The following is a 6,119-nucleotide window of genomic DNA, read 5'->3' on the forward strand; positions in this document are numbered from 1 at the left end:
GAAGAATGAAACTTGACCATTCTCTTACACCATACACAAAGATAAAATTGAAATGGATAAAAGACCTCAATGTGAGGCAGGAATCCATCAGAATCATAGAGGAGATCATAGGCAGTAACCTCTTCAATATCAGCCACAGGAACTTCTCTCAAGATATGTCTCCAAAGGCAAAGGAAACAAAAGCGAAAATGAATTTTTGGGATTTCATCAAGATCAAAAGCTTCTGCACAGCAAAGGAAACAAAACAAAGAGGCAACCCATGGAATGGGAGAAGATATTCGCAAATGACAGTACAGACAAAAGGCTGATATCCAGGATCTATAAAGAACTTCTCAAACTCAACACACACAAAACAGATAATCATGTTAAAAAATGGGCAGAAGACATGAACAGACACTTCCCCAATGAAGACATACAAATGGCTATCAGACACATGAAAAAATGTTCATCATCACTAGCGATCAGAGAGATTAAAATTAAAACCACCTTGAGATACCACCTTACACCAGTTAGAATGGTCAAAATTAGCAAGACAGGAAACAACGTGTATTGGAGAGGATGTGGAGAAAGGGGAACCCTCTTCCACTGTTGGTGGGAATGCAAGTTGGTGCAGCCACTTTGGAAAACAGTGTGGAAATTCCTTAAGAAATTAAAAATAGAGCTTCCCTATGACCCTGCAATTGCACTACTGGGTATTTACCCCAAAGATACAGATGTAGTGAAAAGAAAGGTCATCTGTACCCCAATGTTTATAGCAGCAATGGCCACGGTCGCCAAACTGTGGAAAGAACCAAGATGCCCTTCAACGGACAAATGGATAAGGAAGATGTGGCCCATATACACTATGGAGTATTATGCCTCCATCAGAAAGAATGAATACCCAACTTTTGTAGCAACATGGATGGGACTGGAAGAGATTATGCTGAGTGAAATAAGTCAAGCAGAGAGAGACAATTATCATATGGTTTTACTTATTTGTGGAGCATAAGAAATAACATGGAGGACATGGGGAGATGGAGAGGAGAAGGCAGTTGAGGGAAATTGGAAGGGGAGGTGAACCATGAGAGACTATGAACTCTGAAAAACGACCTGAGGGTTTTGAAGGGGTGAGGGGTGGGAGGTTGGGGGAGCCAGGTGGTGGGTATTATGGAGGGCATGGATTGCATGGAGCACTGGGTGTGGTGCATAAACAATGAATTCTGTTACGCTGAAAAGAAATTTAAAAATAAATAAATAATAAAAAATTAAAAAAGAAATTAAAAATAGAGCTTCTCTATGACTCTGCAATTCCACTACTGGGTATTTGCCCCAAAGATACAGATGTACTAAAAAGAAGAGCCATCTGTAACCCAATGTTCATAGCAGCAATGGCCACGGTCGCCAAACTGTGGAAAGAACCAAGATGCCCTTCAATGCACGAATGGATAAGGAAGATGTGGTCCATATATACTATGAAGTATTATGCCTCTATCAGAAAGGATTAATATGCAACTTTTATATCAACATGGATGGGACTGGAAGAGATTATGCGGAATGAAATATGTTAAGCAGAGAGAGTCAATTATCATATGGTTACACTTATTTGTGGAGCATAAGAAATAACACGGAGGACATGGGGAGATGGAGAGGAGAAGGGACTTGAGGGAAATTGGAGGGGAGGACAGACCATAAGAGACTATGGACTCTGAAAAACAATCTAAGGGTTTTGAAGGGGCAGGGGTTGGAGGTTGTTGAACCTGGTGGTGGGTATTATGGAAGGCACATATTGCATGGAACACTGAGTGTGGTGCATAAACAATAAATTCTGGTAAATGAAATTTTAAAAAATAAATTAAATAATAGGCTAGTTGAGAAACCGAATTTTGTATTCTACTTAATTTTAATTAATTTAAATTTAAATGACTTTCTGTGGCTCCGTACTCCAGTATTGGACAGCACAGCTGTGGACCGTGCATTGTATCAGACTTAGTCCTGCCTTGACATTGGCAGCCTTTTGTCTCTCCCATGAGTCTGTCCCTGGCTGTGAGCTGTCCCAAATGTGTTCCCGAGACCCCCTGGCAAAGTGGCTCCCTCTCAGCTGAGGGCAAATCTCTGAAGAAGGGAATGGCTGTGAACCTGGCAGCCCATATTCCTAACACATAGGGTTAGGATCGGAGCAGCAGCCAGGTAAAGAGCGTCTGAGCAGGGCCCCAACAGCATTCACACAGAGTCCATTCATGATCCTGCGCAAGCATAGAAGGATGGAACCCAGTGTCCAAATAAAAATGCTTTGATCGACTATGGAACTCCCCTGTTGTAATCTTCAACATAGCATTTTTTTAGAACTACATATGTATTTTAGATATGCTGGTAACTCATAAGGGAGAAAATGATCATTTAGAAATGATAAACACTGACAATGAGTTTTCAGCATAGAAAACAAATACTGTCTGTTTTCACAGACAATACAAACCAATTGGAAAGCATGGAATCATAGAGTCTGATACTTTTACACATATGCATACTCTAATTCTATTCCTGAAGGGCATATTTTATTACCACTATAGATACATACTTAAAGTGTTTTCCACGTGTGCATACATAGGTATAATGAATGTACTGCAACACACTGAAACGTCCGGGAATGATTTGGTGGAGTCTATAACGAACACCTAAATTTAGTTTTTGGAGTTCGTGAACTACCACCGTCTGTTCCTTTAGACAATGAACCATTATGCAAACCAATACAGCTTTTCTGTTTCAAGAACATTCCCTAGTAAAAAGAAACCCATTTACCATTCCTAAAGCAACACACAGACCAAGTTCCATTTCACTCACCTTTGCTCACCTTCTCTGTGGGGTCTAAGCTATTTTCCTACCTCCGTTCCAAGTCATTGTCTAAAGACAGTACTGGAGATTGGCACTTAGTTGTATGCAGTAAGTGCAAAGCCTGACTATACCAATACTGGGTTATCCATAGGTTTTTCCTAAGCAAAGGGATGTTTTCTGTGATGACTTCACATGTCTTCATGTGGTACAGAGATCTGCACTTTGCCTCTAGGACGTAGGAGATGAAGGCAATTGCAAACTCCACCTTGGTTTCCCAAAAGCAGTGACCTGGCTGTATGACAGGGAGTCCCTTATGAGCACAGGAGAGGGTGCTGTGACACTCAGCTGTGACTGGGCTGTCACCAAAAACCAAATGCATTTCCCTGGCTGACGTCTCTGGGAAGCAGATGCCCCACACTGTTAATGAGCCCCTGTCACTGAGCTGTCCAGAGATGGCCGTCCACAGGGAGAACGACGATCAAGGACAAAGCCAGAGGAGACCTAGTTTGTCTCCTTTGTTATTTCACTTATTTCACAGAGGACAAATAACTCCCATGATCTCGCCAGCCACCTTGGCTATCATCTGTGAATCATCTATAAGTTTTACAAATCACCTAAGATTTTTATCCTCACAGCTGACCAAATATTTACATATAAATAATTCAGCTATATAATTTTAATGTAAATATGTGAATAAATTATTAATTTAATTTCATTCATAACCAATGTATATGGAACCACAGAGCTAATAATTAGGCACATGCTTATCATTACCATGAATATAAAGGAAGGCAACCAAATTCTACCAAACTTCTAATAGAGCAAAGGGAAAACTAAATCTCTAATCACCTAGAACACTGTTCAGTTTATATTGATAGGTTTTAGTGATGTACTCAAACAGTATAAGAAAATCACCTCCTTTAACAAAACACAGATGATTTATTTTCAGCTAGTCTTGCATTTAAGTTCCAAATGATTTTTACCTTATTTGGATAGTTAAAATAATCACTTCAAAAAATGGAAGGAAGTTGGGTGGTTTGTGGCTGTTTCTCCTAGATCTGTAAGTTCCAGGTTCATTTACCCTCTTCAACCAAGAGATTAACTACTTCTTGCTAAAAACGTTCTCGGATTTGAAAATTCTCAGTTATCCCTATACCACTTAGATCCCCTCCTGAGAGTCAGGGGGGAACTGGCAGACACTACAGTGTGGGTATCCTAAAGAGGGAAGGAATCAGGGACCTGCTGTTAACCCTTTGTGTCCCAGGCCCCACTCACTGCCAGCCTTACACGCTCAAGTCACTTTGACACTCGTGAGGCATTATCTACAGACACAGACCCACACTCACATTCCTGGATCCAATATTATCCAGGACAGTGTTCCGTTGCCTGCCCCAAGACACACATATATGTCACTCCACAGCACTGTCACTGGTATTAACCAAAACCCGAACAAACCCAAAGACCCATCCACAGTAAACTGGTAAACTGTGACATATTCATACAGGAGTACTTTCCAACAGTATGAATAAAACTCCAACTAAACAAATCGGAACAATCTTTTTCACATAATGTGCTGAGGAAGGGATGCAAGTTACAAAGTAAACAACCCCTCTGCATAAGTTCAAAAATAGGTAAAACAAATCCAAATTCAACTCAGGGCTGCATATGACACCAAAAGCATTAGCAACAAAAGAAAAACATTAATAAATGAAAGTACATCAATCTAAAAACCTTCTGCACAGCAAAAGAAACAATCAAGAAAATGAAAAGTCAGCCTACGGAAAGGGAGAAAATACTTACATATCTTCCACCTGATAAGGGGTCATATCGAAAGCATATAAGAAACTCATCCAGTTCAATACAAATCAAAACCACAGTCAGATGCCAACTCACACCAGTCAGAATGGCTAAAATTAACAAGTCTGGAAATGACAGATGCTGGCAAGGATGCAGAGAAAGGGGAACCCTCCTACACTGTTGGTGTTAATTCAAGCTGGTGTAGCCATTCTGGAAAACAGTGTGGAGGTTCCTCAAAAAGTTGAAAATAGAGCTACCCTATGACCCAGCAATTGCACTACTGGATATTTACCCTGAAGACACAAATGTAGTGATCCGAAGGGACATGTACATCTGAATGTTTATAGCAGCAATGTCCACAATAGCCAAACTATGGAAAGAACCTAGATGTCCATCAACAGACCAATGGATAAAGAAGATGTGGTATATATATATATATATATATATATATAATGGAATACTATTCAGCCATTAAAAGAAATGAAATCTTGCCATTTGCAACAACGTGGATTAAACTAGCAGGTATTATGCTGTGCGATAGAAGTCAATCAGAGAAAGACAATTATCATATGATCTCCCTGATATGAGGAAGCTGATAGGCAATGTAGGGGTTTGGGGGGTAGGAAAGGAATAAATGAAACAAGATGAGATCGGGAGGGAGACAAACTATAAGGGACTCTTAATCTCACAAAATAAACTGAGGGTTGCTGGGGATGGGGGAGTAGTGAGTGGGTGGTGAGGTTATGGACATTGGGGAGGGTGTGTGCTATGGTTAGTGCTGTGAAGTGTGTAAACCTAGTGAATCACAGACCTGTACCCCTGGGGCTAATAATACATTATATGTTAATAAAGAAATAAAAAATAATAAAAAAAGAAATTCATGCAATTCAGGGGCATAAAAACCAGCAATTATACTTCTTTTAAAGGACAGAGGAACCGAATTGACATTTTTCCAAAGAAGACATACAACTAGCCAAGAGATATGTCAAGAAGATGCAAAACGCAACCACAGATATCACTCGCACCTGTTAAAATGGCTGTCATAAAAAAGACAAAAGATAACAAGAGTCAGTGAGGGAAAACTCATGCACAGTTGATGGGAATGTAAACTGATACAGCCTCCCTGGAAAGCAGTAAGGAGGTTCCTCAAAAAAATAACAACGGAACTGCTATTGTATCCAGTAACCAACTTCTAGGTACCCATCCAAAGGAAATGAAATCTGGATATCACAGAGATTTATGCCCTCCCATATTCACGGCAGCACTATTCACAATGGCCAAATGTGGAGACAACCTAAGTGTCCACACAGATGAATGGAGAAAGAGGATGTGGCTTAAGTATCTAAAGCAATATTATTCAGCCAGGAGAAGGAAGGAAATCCTGCCATTTATGACAGCATGGATGGACTTTGAGGGCATTACTGCTAGGTGAAACAAATCAGAAGAGCAAGACAAACACTTTGTGATCCCACACAACTGTGGGGTCCAGAGAAGCTGAACCTGTAGGTACAGAG

The sequence above is a fragment of the Lontra canadensis genome, unplaced genomic scaffold (genome assembly GCF_010015895.1).
Source record: "Lontra canadensis isolate GAN:19392208 unplaced genomic scaffold, GSC_riverotter_1.0 scaffold21, whole genome shotgun sequence".
Taxonomy (NCBI): Eukaryota; Metazoa; Chordata; class Mammalia; order Carnivora; family Mustelidae; genus Lontra; species Lontra canadensis.